The sequence below is a fragment of the Brachyistius frenatus genome, unplaced genomic scaffold (assembly GCF_029030835.1).
Source record: "Brachyistius frenatus isolate BFR_SWC_R1_liver_20210118 unplaced genomic scaffold, ASM2903083v1 Contig_6, whole genome shotgun sequence".
NCBI classification, from domain to species: domain Eukaryota; kingdom Metazoa; phylum Chordata; class Actinopteri; family Embiotocidae; genus Brachyistius; species Brachyistius frenatus.
Genome location: NW_027210605.1, coordinates 8,706,871 through 8,723,467, shown reverse-complemented (window position 1 = coordinate 8,723,467; position 16,597 = coordinate 8,706,871). Strand labels below are relative to the sequence as shown.

The 16,597-nt window shown below is 40.0% G+C and overlaps 1 protein-coding gene across 3 annotated transcripts in view; it reads right to left on the bottom strand.

Moving 5' to 3' along the window:
* The window catches only part of cntn3a.1 (contactin 3a, tandem duplicate 1), a 284,181-nt gene that overhangs the window by 63,816 nt on the left and 203,768 nt on the right, over positions 1-16,597 (bottom strand). For 2 of the 3 annotated variants that reach the window (XM_069689052.1, XM_069689054.1), the window contains exon 1: positions 7,392-7,954. The gene's annotated coding sequence lies outside the window, so the exon portion shown is untranslated. Of the gene's footprint in view, positions 1-7,391; positions 7,955-16,597 lie in introns of those variants that run through there. The other variant, XM_069689053.1, reaches the window with a different exon arrangement.

Genomic DNA, 16,597 nt, shown 5'->3' with positions numbered 1-16,597 from the left:
AATGAGACTTACTCCTCCTGTCACTAATAAACAGTGACGCAATTATTTGTCTAAATACGTACTGACGCCCACGACACGTTGATAGCTATGATCCTTTCTGATAAAGCAGCGGATAAATGTTTGCACATAGGGAGGCTGGTTATGGAGCGAGAAAGGATGAAGGGAGGAAATTAGCAATTGTCTTTGTTCAAACTGGCTCTGCCTGGTACATTTAACTGACTGATGGTGCAGCCCGCTCTCACTACACACACTGAAATAAACTGGAGGAAAAAATGAATAGGAATATACAGTATAGTCTATCAAGAGGCCGCAAATAATGCAGAGACAACTGAAAGATTACATATTCATACTTTCTCAGTAATCTGCACGCCTCCTATCTTTGCACCAGTGAAAGGCACGACGGAGCATACTGATGCTTATGTGAATAAATCAGCTGCGTCCCTGACACGTTTGCCTACACTACTCTTCCTTCTGCGTGTACTAAACCATTAAAGACAACACTTTCCCCCCATAAATCTCATTATGGAGATTGGGTTTAGAGTGTCATTTTAGTTCCAATTTATCTTGCAGTTATTAGGATGCAAATATCATGATTAAATGTTGTCTTTTAATAATAAAACAGAGAGACTTCAAATCCCTTCTTGTGCTCCTGGATATTTTTGGAATGCTCCTCCTTTGAGGGAATAATTCTGACGGATGCGCCGAATAAATTATTCCACACAATGTCTTTAAGAGGGGAAACAAAATAAGAGCCTCAAATTTCCGCAAAAACTATATTTACGATTGCACACTTTTGCCATGTTATGTCAAGGTTTGGATGACATCTGAGCATTGTATACTAAATTTGACAAATTCTAACGTTGTAAAGTAAATAGTCGCATCACCTCAGGCTGCAGACGGAACCGTCGTTGCAATTTGATGCTCACACTTGTGACAAATGCTTCGTATTTTCAAAATCTGTTCAACTAATTGTTTTGTCAGCCATGTAAATGTTTTACGGTCTGGTCATCTAGAATGAATTAGTCCTGCTTTGACAGCAACACAAGTTGAATTACTACGAGGATGTGTGAACTACTGACACACCCCGTTCATAAAAGCCGGTATCTATTGGCCTCGAACGGCAATCTCTTGATCTCCATTACTCTGCGAGCCCTGAGACGCGAGACATCCGACAACAGGGTTAGTGGGGGGATAAAAGAGAGCCTTTTGATCCAAAGAAACTCAGCACTAAGATGATGTCTGGGGGAGTCGGAGAGTGTCCACACCAATATTTGACTCCCTATTCAATACAAATGACCTAAAGTGGTAGTGACCAAGCCAACGACTTACTTTCATCACAAATTGATTCTCTCATTTGTTTGCTGTATGAGATGAAAGTTAATGATGGGCAAGGCTTTCAAACTTTGCCTTTCAAGTTTCAGCCTCTTTCATGTGTTTGAAAAAAGCCAGTGTCTGAAAATTGGAATATGATCAAGGCCGCAATGACAGTCGTGGCCTAAACATTTCCTGACCCAATTTGCACGAACCCAACCGCATTCGAAGGTAACACAACCACAACGGATTTAGCCGCTCGTTTCACAAATGCAGATGGCATAAATGGAGAATAAAAAGACTGAATTCATATATGAATATGTTTTCTTTCTTTTTGGGCGATGACTTAACCTGTGCTGACATTTTTGATGGAGAAGCTGCGTTATCCATGTCGAGAGCCTCGTCTTCCCGTGTCTGATACTAACATTTCAGCTCAAGCACCGGCACAAACTTGTTGGTTTCTGGAGGAATCATAAATAGTATCTACCAAATTCAAATATTTTGACATTGTTCACTACAAGTATGCCAACCATCTGATGACCGATGTTGAGAGTTAAAAATATTTAATTAGAAGGAAGTCACGGCGATAAGAGCAGCGCTGCAGAATGTCAGGTCCAGCTCCGAGATGTCGTCTTCAGTGAGAATATCAAAATCGTTGTGATAATGAATTAGTTATTTATCAAAAAGCGCAAATGCCAGACATTTGATTCTGTCTTAAGGCATCACCTTAGGTAATCTGCACCTCGGGAAACTGTGATGTGTATTGTACCGTGCACTGTATGTCAGAGATGCATCATTCCCTGGCTGCAGCTTTGATTTCATTTTCAATAATCTGTGGATGTTTTTTCAGTAACTTGATTCATTGCTTTTTCTATAAAACATCAGAAAAAAAGTGAGAAATGTCAATTACAATTTCCCGTGACTCAAGGCGATGCCATGCAATGTCTGGTTTTCCCCAACCAACAGTCAAAACCTTCAAAATATTACATTCAATTCATTTGTCAACCAACTTATCAAATATATCAAAATCAAAAGCTTCTCAGACTTCAGCTGGTCGCAGGGAATCATTGCCGTGTTTTAGGCCAACGGAGAGTCTGGATGTAAAACTGAACGTTTCATTTTGTTTGACTTTTGAGGAAACGCAGCTGCGTTCAGGGAGTCTTCATATTTACGGAGACCAAACATCCCTCCAAATTTCAGTGTTGTCAAAGTGACACCTCTTGTCCTCTTGTTCTGTGACAGCTGCAGCTGGAGTTGATAAACCACAGATTGTAGTTCAGTGAGCCACAGAAGCCGACAGTGATGGCAGCTTATTCGACCCTCTCCGCTACAGCCCATCTTTCAACTGCCATCAATGTTTCAGGGCTCAAACATGTATTAATAGAAGGGTACTCCGGTGCTTTTGGTTGAAGAGTCCAGATGAAGATAAAAATCCACACTAAAACACAGGAGTACCCCCCCCCCACACACACACACACACACCAACCCTACCCCACCCCACCCCCACCCACCCCCTGAGCTCTGAATCATGAATGAGGCCAGACTCTCACTCTGCAGGAGCGAGACCAGGAAAAAAAAAAATGGCATACAATGCTGAATCTTTAATCTCCGGAGCTGTGACTTCTCTTGATCTGCAGACACCAGCTCGATCAGTGTTTTCCTGCACGTGTGGCTCATCGCACAGCTCTGAGTGCCTCCAGTCATTTAAAATTCATTTTCTCGCGATGCTCCAGTTGAGACTAGTAGTACTAGGAAACGTGAAATTCCTCCCCATCCCTGCACACTTTGAGACGCCGCACACACGAATCAGAGATTTACCAAGCAACTCCGCGGATGTGTGGCAGTGATAATGACGCCCTCATCATGTGATATGTATTTTACAGTTACAGTTTCTTCAACATTAAATATTCAATCGTTAAGCCATACCTACTGTATACAGCTGTAAGATAAAGATAGCAGTTATTTTTGTCTTGTTTTATTCATTTTTGTGAGGGATATTTATACAATGACCAAGACTACACTGCCGTTTTTGAAGGTTTGCAAATATTTTTCTTGTCCATCATTAAACTAGTTGTTATGTTGAGTAAGTGCCGTATCAGTTTTTGTAGGCTTCTGTTAAGACTGATATCACTCAAGTTCATTTCATGAACATATGGTTTTGGCCATGCTTTTTGATATTTGCTAGTTTTGCTATAACTGTTCGTATCGCTTCATCAAGCTCCATCACTGCCATTTTTTTTTAAACTTCAACGGCATTGCACAGCCTTTCAGAGAGGCTGAGCAAACTTTCATGTAATTAGAGTGTACATAGTACACAGAAAAGACTGAGGCACTGAGTAATGGCCAGGCGGAGCCAGGCTAGCCTCCTGTAAAGTTTTAAAGTCTGACTGTACTTTCAAAGCTATTTTCAAGGTGCTCACTCCTTGTTCTGGCTGTAAACACTGTACCCGAGAGCAATTTCCAAGTTGCAGCAACGTTGAAAGTATCAACCAAATCTTAACTTGACTGTGGCAACTCTTCAAGAATTTATGCACCTAAAATCAATGGGCTGAAAACTTTTCTTGAGCTGAAGATTTTATGCGTGCCAACCCCTCCCCTCCCCTCCTTGGCCCCACCCCACCCCTTTTCCTCACAAATGGCACACCGCGGGAGTGAAGGAAGTGCCAACGGATTCCCCAGCCAAGATCCTACCTCAAATAGTGGCACAAGACAAAGAGACTAATAGTGTTTTGATCTAAGCACACAAGCCGCAGGCATGACATAACACATGCCAGCTTCCTCATTTCTCCAGACCGCACCAGGGGCGCTCCACCAAAGCGCTCAATCCAATCTCCCCTGTGACAAGAGCCACCGAGTCTGTTGAAAGGGTGTTCCTGCTTGCATGCATGCTCCTCGCACAACTTTTAACATAATGAGGCAAGATATAGAAATTATTTAAACACCATTACAGAGCTATGCATCAAAATTCAGTCAGGAAGTTCCTGGAAAGCTTTTATACATGAGCCTCGTGGAATATATGGTTGAACCTCAAGCAATGCACTCACTGTAAATACACTAAAAGAAAGTCTCGTCTGGAAGTGAATTGGCAAGTGGTTATGACTTATTTTATTGGAAATCACCCGGGTGTCGAGTGGCCAAGATATTCATCTCTCTGATTAGGCCCCGGCAATAAACAATAGTGTCAGTGTATCTTTTATACCATCTTGTTTTAATACCTTAATGTCTTCTGTTAAGCACTTCGCATTGCCTTGTTGGTGAAAGGAGCTCGACAAACAAAGCTGCCTTGTCTTGTCTTACAGCTGATGCTAGCTCCAGCTAACGGTTTTCAGGCACAAGTTGACAATTTTACTGCACCTGCCTTTACTCAAGTGCTAATTAGGCATCCCATTAGGATTGAAGAGCCTTCCAATTAATAGTTACTGAAATAAGCGGATTTAGGTCTTGGTGAAACACTTTGCTTGAACTCTGCCGTTATCATGGGAGATCATTTTAAGCCCATGACAGAGAAAAAGACAAGTTGTTATTACTGTAAGGCATGAAAGATCCTCTTGGACAGACAACCTTAAGTGTCTGTAAGCGCCGCGGCTTTAAGCATCTATACAAACTGGAAGCATAAAAAAAGGACGGCACAGTGTGGTAAAAACAGAGCAACTGAGACACTATTCTAAACTACACAGTATATAGAGGGTCCACTATTGACACTGTGTTGTTTTGGCAGATGCTACATAAGATGTTAATCTATTTCCTTGTAAAGATGAGCAGGGATGTATATCTATTGAACTACAACTTGATAAGGCTAAATTCAGTTTTAAAAAAGTGAAAGAAATCGTATATCCTATGTGTTTATTCACTTTTTTTCCCCCTTTCCTAAGCTGACCCTGCAGACATCCTACCGGCATCTGTCACCACCACTTTCTAAAACGGAGAGAGCTTGTAAACAACAACAACACCTTTTACTCTCATTTTCCGCACGTCGACACACTCAATACATGTTTCGAATCATTATATGATGTGCAACTTCAGCACAGCTGCAGACAGGGCCATCAGCTGTACAACAAACACACAGGAAAGTGTTTGCTGAACGTGCCTTCGTCAGGGTTCAACATGTAGCGAGACGAGTGAGCGTCCATTTCTCAGGTCACTCACACGTAGTCCACTTCAATTATTGCATATTTAACTATTCCGTGTTATCTTACTGGGCGGCGCCTGGTGCTAGTAGGAAATAGAAAAACAACACGCAGTGGTAGTACTACTGTGGTGTTTCAGTGCAGTGGGAATGATCAGCATTGTCAGCTTGAAACATTTTAAAGCAATAGGTGAGCATGTTGTCCATATGAATTCGTTTTTATTGTACAGGCAACTGTACATGCATAAAAGATTAGGATTATAGCGCTGCAGGTAAAATGTTAATAGCCTGCAGTATTTCTTTGTATGTGAACGTAAAAAGAAGGATGAACGGCGGAGACAAGACTGAAACCATGTGGATCATCCTCCTCCCAACGCTCGCGTGTCAAAATGGCAAAAAAAAAAAGAAGAAGATTGATTGATTGATCTAATTGTATCTATCAGAATACACATTCATTTTCCCTGCGTCAACCTTCCTCAGTCTATGCGCACATTCTCCTCTCGCTCCACTCAGTGGGGTACTATGAACTTCATGTTCATCCTCCTCCTCCTCTTTCTATGCCAGTGACATCATCAGAAACGTGTCCAGCCATAAGCACACTTCCCCAAGGAGTTGTGTAGTAGCTCCACTATTCCAACCACTTGAATGCAAAAAGGTAAGGAGAGTAACTGCACTCCAGTGCAGAGTTCAGCTGAGGGAGTTAAACATTAGATCTGGGCAATAACAGTCATGTGCCCAGGGAACATGCAGCTGGCTCAATGTCAACATGAAACAAAAGACAACACTGAGAGACCCATGTAAATAGAGGGGAGGAAATGGCACAACATATAAATATTAGGTCAGAAGTAGAGTCATAGGAAAGCCACTTTGTATTAACTTGATAGCAGCATCACACTGTGCAGGGTAGCTCCCTGTCAAGCATATGGACACTTGATCTTACGAAAATAACTATTTCCAGCAGAGTCTCACTCTAACGGTCTTTAGACCGTCCGAACCAATGGAGCTCGGAGCAATCAAAGAAGGGGAGCAATGATGAGACTGGACTGAATCCAATCCTCTGTTGATCACTGACTACAATGAGTCCTGCCAGGGATTTTAAACGAGCGAGAATTGATAGGTGGATTTGTGCTCCTCTCGCAGAATAGCTGCGTGGTACAAGGGATGGTCACTGCAATTAGAGAACGTTATGATCTCTAATGCGAAATCGTGCAACTCAGCTGTGAACTGGAAAACCCTTTTAGTTTTTCTAACCGACACATGGCCGTGAAGGCATGGGCACAAATATACGCCTTGACGTGTGCAATTACACGCTACACATGTAACGTGTGGGTGCTGCAATTACAAATAGAGCTGCAATGTTTTGTCAGCTAATCGATTAGTTGATAGACAACAGATTTAATCCCCCATTTTGATAATTATTTAATCTTTTTTTCTTTTTTTTAAGTAAAAAAAAAAAAAAGGGTTAAAATCCTCTTATTCCAGCTTGATGAATGTAAATATTTCTGGTTCCTTTCGTCCTCATAATAAACTGAGTATCTTTTAAATGTGGGCTGTTGGCTCAGACAAAACAAGACATTTTAGGCTGTTACTTAGGCTTTGAGAAACACTAGTTGACATTTTTCACCATTTTTTGACATATCAAAGACAGAAAAAAAATAGGGTTAATCACACAACATATTTCACAAATTAATAAATTAATATTTAGTTACAGCCCTAATCCAAAAATATGCATACTGCTTAAAGAAAGAAACAGATCACGACAGGTGGTCTGCCGGTATCTTCAGTGTATCACTACAAGGTTTTACTCTACTTTACGGGCTAATTCAATTTCAGAAGTGGAAGTTGACTAAGGATAACAGCCCTATGAAACACACGGAAAATAAGCAATAACGGTTGATCAATATCCAATATTAAAGTTTACACAGAATGCAGAGTAGAGCATGTAAGAGTTTACCTGAGTGCATCTCCTGCGGTGTTTGCTGATGTCTATTCCTTCTCGTGTATCCATGTTACAACCTCGCGTCTCCTCACTCCTTCAAGCCCGGCAGCTCCCAGCAGCATCGAGTCGGCGGCGACAGTGAAGTTGGTCTTCTTTTTTTTTTTTTTTTCAAAGTGCGGACGTCGCTCTCGTAGAAATGGCCCGGGAACTCTCCTCTCGCCTTGAGGCGGGCTACCCTTAAACGCTGGCGTTCACTCTTTCCGTCGTACTTGCCGGGTCCTCCCTCCGCTCTCCGCGCGCAAGTCCGCGACCCATTCGCGTGGGTTACCCCCCGGCAGCCCTGCTCGCACCGGCCCGGAGACAGGCGTATATACGCAAGCCGAGCCCGAAAAGCGGTGGCTTCTCACGGGGACTTCCGCGGCGCAGAGCACGTCTTCTCGTTTCACTGTGTGAATGGATCTCATTCATCAGCAGGGGAAGAAAGTGTTGGCGGTCTGGATGGAGTCGGTCTTCGATCCGAGAGTGAAGCTCGTCCACGGGATGAGGTCTGGAACTGCCTGCGCGCGCGGCAGCAGTGGCACATGGGACATCGCGCATACAGGATACAGGAGGGTGTGTTTCGTTCCCGGTATTATCCCCAAAATGACACGAGAGCTCCTCTTAATTTAAAAATGATGTGAATTTTCCTCGTTTCTTCATTTATGGAGCCTATGTCTTTCTTTGGTTGATATTGAATTAGAAACATAAATGTCCCACTTTTCTTTGTTTGAATAAGACGGAAGTAATGTCACAAAAATGTACTTAAAAGTATCAAAATTCTTAATTATGCAAAGTAGACTGCATAATTTGATACATGACAGATGATGCATTAAAGAATAAGCAGCATTTTGATGTCGTTGGTCAAGTTTCAGCAAATTCTTAATCCGAAAATGTAGGCCTATCATATTTTGTATAATTATCACATATTTTGGATGTAAACTCTCAAAAGGCCTCCAAGGCCATAATCCACAAATATGTTCACTCGTGTTGCATAAACACAGATTAAGCAAATTTCATTAATAATGGCTCAATTCCATCAATGACAGTGAGCCAGCATCCACCAGGACTTTTGAAGTAGCTCTCGCTCATCTAAATTAAATACAGTCATTTTAAATGTTATGAATTACATGTGTTTCCCCTGCTATCGCAAGCCAACATTTCCGTTGTGCCAAATGGTCTAAGACTATGTTCTATGCTTGAAGCGTGATAGTGCACAGCCAGCATGAAGAATAGGCCACCAGGACCCTGACACCTGCTAATTGTAAAGCAGCCATCGTTAATGTTATTAATTGCACCTGTGCTTGTGCTGGTATGACAGAGGTCTTTATCAGCCAGACTAAGGGAAAACACCTGCGCGTGATTTGCATTTAGTACCGGTAACTGTAGCAACCCACTAAATGGAGTTCAGAGTACAATATGAAGACGGAGGTGTAGAAAGTGCACTGCCGATTATTGCTGCGTTCAAATGGAACTCTCGAGCTCGTGGTTACAACATGGGAGGTCGTGTGCAGCTTGGCATTCAAGTGTTTCTGGGCAACGGCAATGTGGACACATTCCATGAAGTTGTAGAAAATGATCAGCTCCGACGTTGTGAATACTCTTCTCGGGTATTCGGTAAATACAACCCCATTTGAACACAGCATAAGTGCCATACTTGATTAAATCTTGCCTTACAGTCTTTGGACACTAATGTAACCCCACATGGACTAGTTAAATAATGTAAAACAAACACTTGATGGAAGAGAGCTAAAACCGTGATATACCCAGTCACTGATTTAAAAAAAAAAATTTTAAAGTAGCAGCTGGTAGCCTTTTCAGTGGGCTAATATCAGCCCATTACACTGGCTGCATACTGAATGTTCACAACAGTGGTGGAAAGTACATTCAGTCAAGCACTTAAACAGTTTTGAGGTTCATTCACTACTATGATTGCATTTCTAATTTTACGCTTAGTCATATAATAGATAAATGACAGTAAACCTCATAGAAGAGACCGTTCTTCTTCATGACTATATTTTTGCATGCTGTTATTGATACACATATTTTCTTCTTTTGTTGTATATATTGTTGCTATTTATTTCACAATCATGCATGTATTTAGGGCCCGAGCACCGACAGTGCGAAAGCCCTATTGTTATTCAAGCGATTATTATTATTCTCTGTAAACAACCGCATTTTTGGCGGCATTATCATACTCAAAAACTCATGAAATACGGATATATTTACCTACATGCACGAAATTTGGTGGACATGTGTAACGCACCTAGACGTACAAAAAAGTTACAATACACCATTACGTCAACTCAACAGGAAGTCCATCATTTTGAATTTAGTAGCCATTTTTGGCAATTCACACATGTACTTTAACGAACTCCTACAATTTTTTTCAGACTGACTTGAAATTTATTCTGTGCACTCTTAACATGTTTGGAATTAAAAGTTATCAAAAGGATTTGTTTTTGTCAATCGGTGTGCCCATGGTGTGGCGGCTTCAGAGCTGGAAACAACCTCATGAAGACACGGGTTCGAGCCCCGCTCAAGGTAATCCACACAGTTCACGGAAGGCAAGACCCTGTAAGGGTAAGCCACATGGTTTCGGGTTTGTGTTGTAAATGCAGTCATACTAATGCCAAACCAAAGGTCAACAAAAATACAAAACAAAATCCTAATATAAAAGTCAATAATAAAAAAGGGTGTGTCTTCTTGGATTTCTGTCCGAACTACCATAAACTTTATCCCCCAAAACCCCATTAATACATTTTAATGCTATATTTAATTTGCTTTCATAATATGGACAACATAGTATGACTTTTCTTTTCATATAGACAAGACTATTTTTTTCATATTTCCAGAAGACATGCTGTAGTATGACACAGTGGTGCAGTGGTTAGAGCAGTTGCTTCACAGTGAGAATGAACTGCGTTCGATTCCCACTTGTCAGTTCAGAAAAAGGTCATACTCCAAAGGTGATAAAAAATTTATACTTTCAGTCATCCAAAATATTCCAAAAAAGACATACTATAGCATGTTGTACAAAAAGTGACCCAAAATGAATTTTTGTATATAGTATAGCCAGGGCGATGCAGCTAAGTTTAATATTTCGCCGTGACACAGGAAGTTGAAAAAAAAATTAAAACTGCAAGCGGGAATATGCGGACCCTCGGGGAGCCGGCGGCCCCGACCCGCTGGATCCCCAACGTGCAGCGTGCGAAGGCCCGCATTATCACTGCTTGCAGTTTTAATTTGACATGTATCCTATACTGCCTCTATGCTTGGTAAATTTCTGTGCTAGCAGCAGTAACATGACCTAATTTTCCTTCCCAGATCAATTAATCATCCCTGATTTGGATGCTCATACTTCCCCACTCATTTAAGGAAAACAAAAACAAACGAAATCCCTGTGATGGACTGGCAATCTGCCAAGGTCGTACCCCTGCCTTCACCCAAAGTCAGCTGGGACAGGCTCCAGCTCCTTCCCCCCCCCCATGACCCCGTATAGGCTAAAACAGGTATAGATAATCAATGGGTGGAAAACCAAACAAGAAACGGAGTTGTGTCAAGGCTAACAAATCTTTGTCAGTTAATCATGCACAGTGATTTTCATCATTACTTGTAGTATACAACACAGATTGCCAGCTCATAAAGTTTAAACAGTCAGACGTTGTTTTATGCACGAGGCCCGTGGCTCATAATCCACTCATAATGTTGAGTGGGATTTAAGAGAATCTAGCTCTGTTAGAGCCAATGGTAGAGTGATAATTACAGAAGAAATTAATGAATTTCCAACTAAGCCTTGGAAAGGAAAAAAGGAAAAAAGAATATTTGGATTAAGCTACTGAATGAACATTTAGTATTCCTTAGTCACCCATGCACACAGCTAATAATGGCACATCAAAGCTCCAAGGAACCCTTAATATTATAGCCACCTTAAACACAAATATCTGCAACTAGACTTGAATATTTCATGAATTCTTTAATGCCCCAGACTGGAGGGAAATTTCCTTATCGTTTTACTGCGATAATTTCTTCCAAAGAAAAGCTAACTGAATTTTACCTCATGCAGTTTTACTCATTTCCCTCTGCTCTCGAACGGGCGAGATACTGCATGCAACCATCCCCATGTGACAATGAACTTTCTGTTGCTGTTCGGAAGATGTCATTTAAATACATGAATTACGTCTGCCCCGAGGCCGTTAAATGGGATGCTGAAATGAGCAACTTGTCAACACTGCCAGGAGCCAGAAAGACAAGCCTTTTCACGGCCATCTTGCTGAGAGCAAGAAAAGGCAGATTATTCTCTGCAGAAGTTTCACATCACCACACACTTTTCTAGGTACATACAAAATAAGGATCTTAAAGCACATATTGTCGTTAATCACAAACACTTTCACTGACTTGTGTGTAACATACTGTTATAGGTACGGGTACCGATTGTTGAATGCAAAAGTTTTTGGCACCTATGTTATTTTGCACATGCCACATTTTTAGGCTGAAAGGATATGAAAAGTAACAGTGCATTCATCATTTGAATAATGTTTGAGGAAAGGCTCCATAACTCACCGGTTTGCTGCAGTATTTACTTTTTTTCCACTTTAAAAATCAACGAAATCTGTAATTTGACCAACCTTTTAGGTAAACTTGTATCATTTCTTATCTTTTCAACCCCTCTCTCAATGTTCAGTTTGATGAAATGAACAAACAGTCTACTTATTTATTGCTTATTTGTCAATAGGTAGTGTCTTGTGGAGACTAATTTGGAGGCAGAAACTCAGCCTTAGGCTAAAAAACAAGCTTCTGAATGCCCATTTTGTTAAATGCTACTGCTTTTCAATAAAATTAGCAAAAAAGAACAACAATAACAGCATACATCAGTTTTGAGAAAATAATCGTATAATATAATATGATAACAAAATATTATAATAAAATAATTGTAGTTTTCTTGATGTTTCCATTATCTCTACAGTCTGTTTTTGTGAGACTTTCTTTGGTGGGAAGTGATTGAGGTGAAAGCAGATTGACCTGTGCTGTCTGTTAGAACAAAGCTTCAGGGACAGATGGTAGCCTTGGTGTGCATTGACTGACTTAGGGCATTCATTCTTGCCCTTGTCTCTGCATGATGTCATTCAGTCTGAATCAAATGAAGGAGAGTCAGCATCTCAGTCAGCTGCTCAATAATGCAGACAACACACTGGAGTTTATTCTTAGGACAGAAGGATATGAAGCTAAACCTGAGACATACAGTATGTCTGTTGTGGAGATACTCTGTTACTGACAAAACTGGTCCAGCAATGGTTGTGTGAACATCCGACTTGATCTGTATATGTTGTCATGCTCATTTATTGCAGCTGATGACAGCAGAGCCTTTAAGAGCCTAATAAGCTACACAACCTGCTATATTGTCATGCATGGAGTAACACAATGATAGTCCACATCCTTGGTTTAGGCTTCACTTGATTTAAGCTGTTCTATTCTGTGTGATTGAGATTCCCTGTTGCCCACCAGTAAACTGAATAGATATTGATCGATTGCTGTTCTCCCAAGAGAATAATAAAAGAGAAATAAGTAATAATTCCAAAACTAATTGCACTAAAACACATTTTCTGTCATGTTTTATGGCAAAATAAAACTTGTCCCTACGGATGAGTGTAGGAGTGATATGTTTACATTGCAACGTTTATTATAAAAGTGAGGCAGGTGTGTCTGAAGGGTTTAAAATTAAGGTCTAGGTCACGATGTTTCATTTCGGTGAGGGAAAAGCTGTCGCTATCTTATAATTTCTAAAGCCAAGAAATTACCTCTTAGATGAGAAGATTGTCTACTTTTCATTGTTTTGGAGACCTGTAAATTGAGCTAAATTGGTTCTAGACTTTTGACTGAACCCATGCCGCGGATGATTGAACAACATAAGCAAATTACAGGCATGTTCTTGAGCTCTAAAAGCTGGTGATAGGTCCACCAAAAGAAAATGTATCAACAATGAATATTCAGTAGTCATTTGTTGCAGAAGAAGAATGCTCATCTCTACAGTTAGTTAATATCAAAGTGAAACAGTATGATGTACACATCAAGGCTTTTCAAACTTATTTTTCATGGCTTTTATTCTGAAGCTCATAAGACAACTATTGCTCATATAGTGAAGAAGCTGGATGGACAAGATGAGAAATACAATCACTGATGTACAATGAATGTTGGAGAGGAAAAAACATACATGCCTGTACATCTGTGCTCATAGCCTGCAATTTGACAGGTAGCTGCCTTCAGTCTGTCAGTAAATCCAATAACCTCCCACTCATCGGGGGAGCAATGTATCGCTGCAACAAGTTCCTGTGAAGCACGTCCATGGTTATACTGTTGAAAGCTCAGGTGAAGTCCCCAAATAGGATTCTGGCAGAGAAACAAGGAGCAACGACTGCAGTCATGTGTTGACTGTATATATTCCACAAGGCACAGCAGGCGTGGGAGAGTTTGAAAGCACAGATGTAAGTTTTATTCTGACAAAGGTGAATGCCGGCTGTCTGCAAATCGCAGAGGTTTAGAAAGAGTCTCCTTCACCTGTGCAAAGCCATAGAAATAAACACATTTAATTTCAAATTAATAATCTAAGAGCATAAGGCTACAATTAAAAATAAAAACATAGATTCTGCCACCATTAAATATATTCTGGAAGAAACCCAATTTCTGTCTGGCTTCCAGTTTTTTTTCAAAGCGGAAGTCATAATGAGGATGAGTGGGGTCACAGGATTTTCACTTTGATGTTACACAATACTTTTTGTTTTTTTCAGTATGCTTAGAGTTGCTTAAAGGGGAATGGAATTGCCCTTTAAGCAACAACAAAAACTATAAAAACAAACACATCAAAGTCTGTTTACAGGTTTTGAGGAAGAAAGAATAATTCTTTAGGCTGCACTGATTTTTGACCCCTTTTTTTCAAACTGTCAAATTGTCAGTCCATTAATGTTATAGAAGTGTCTTAAAGTGACTATAATTAAATATGCTGATAGTGACCATTTGCAGATACATTCATTATGAACATGAAACAGGATTGCAGTGCATATTCAATATACTGCAAATGCTCCTTCATTCAGCCTAACTGGGGCGGTAGTTCATTTCCTATAAGTCACGTTTGTAAGTTTGTTGTTCTGGTTATGAAAATTATTTTCAGGAGACAGGCTTATAAATATGGATCGGCTGCTACTGCAGAATTTCTCGGTTGGTGAGAATCTTAATGTACCTTCAACTCAACTCTTCTTTTCTAATCAGTCCTCTTAGTTTGAAATGATTTAGGGGCTTTACTATTGACTTGTGACTTCTGGTTCCATGGGCTAAATTGTCTGTGTGGGAGATATCTCACAGAAAATCAAAAGTCTTTCTCTCTTATCGCCAACCTTCTCTTGCTGCACACTAATGACTGTCTTGCCAAAGCATTTAACCTTGAGTCAATATGTCTTCTCAATTTGAGAAGCTGAGTTCTTGAACCATGAAAAGAGGTTAACAACCCAGACCACTTCAGGATTAACCAATTCTTGCCATTACATATGTCATAAAATCGTTGGCTGGAATCACAACTTTGCATTTTCATTGTGTTTTTTCTTTTGTTAATGGTTACTTTCACAATTGTTTCCTTATTTAAAAAAAAAACACCTGACTGTCCTGCAATGACACATGAGCAAAATTCATTTATAAACTCAACCTGAGCCAAAGAGTTTGTGTTTCCAGTTCTGCAAAGTTTATTCATAAAAGTTCCTTGCTGTCTCAACGCAAACAGGGAGCAATGTAATAATTACTAAATGTCACACAATCAAAGCAAAACCTGAGTGCAGAAATTCCCTCTGAATTTTGATATGTATGAGTGTTTGTAATATTTGCTTGAACACGTCGAACTTCTCAAAGAAAATCTGAAAGAGTTACATGAAATTATTCAATGCCCTTGAGTATTTCATCACTATGGTAGTTAAGAAAATGAATATTCCAGATTTGTGACAGATATCACTTCAAAGAACAAACTGACAGTGACAAAGTGACAACAACAAAAAGCTTGTGTGTGGTTGAGTTGTGCAAATGCGTGCGTAAAAGTGTATTCACATGTGTGCTACTCTGTATATTTGTGTGGCTCTGCCAAGCTCCTGGAGCAAAGACCACCCACTTGTTGGAACATTTGTGTAGGAGAGACATGATTAATATGTTCACATGTTGAGGCTGAACTTAATGAGTTGAGGTGAATATAAATAAATAAAAAATAAATGTCTGTACTGTTGTGATGAATTTGTTATTTACACAATACATTTGGTAGGATTCCTTACTCTCATCTCTCAAATTTAAGGAAGTTATTCCATGAGTGATTTACATCTACATAAATATACACCAATACTCAATAAGAAATTGTGTCAGCTATGACATTGGGACATTCAATATTCAATTTCATGAGATTTATACTCTAATGAGAGTAGCTTTTTTACTTCTCAAAATCACAAAAGAGTGTGTAATACACCCGTCAGCCACTGGAGGATATCGTGTCAGTGTCATGTTTTGCCTCGCTTAGGTGTGAAAGGTGTAGGCATGTATGACCAGGGTGGAAGAAGATCATGTGATGAAGGTCTTGAGACAAAGTACACAGGACTTTCATCAGGACAACTGGTGTTCAAATTCATGAGAATGCAAAAATCGATGTGAAGTAACTGAAGAAAATTTCTAACATTTAGAGTATTTAACTTATTTGACGTATGTTAAGTAACTTAGATGACGTGCATATTGTTACGTAAAAATACTTATTTGAACCAAAACCATGGCCGCTTTAAAACCTAATCACGTAGTTTTGGTGGCTAACTTATGGCACCCTATTTTTCATAAAATATAGGTAAACGAGGCAAAATGTGACACTGGCACGTTATCATCTGGTGGCTTTGGCGAGGCTGAATGCAAATGATTGCCTGCCCACTTTCTCGTTTTGTCATGTTGTAATGAAAGTCTATCAAGTAACACCTCAGTTAAGATCTTTAGAAGTAGTTGGTTCTTTCAGGTATTCTTCCCATAAATATTAATTGTGAATTTTGTGTGTCTGTTTGAATTATCTTTACCCCATCACGCCAAAAATATGCAGAGGTGCTACACAGAATTCCTTGACCTTGTTTCCACTTATTCTTAAAATAAGTTTACAACCTCCTCAGAAGCTGTGTGGCACATGT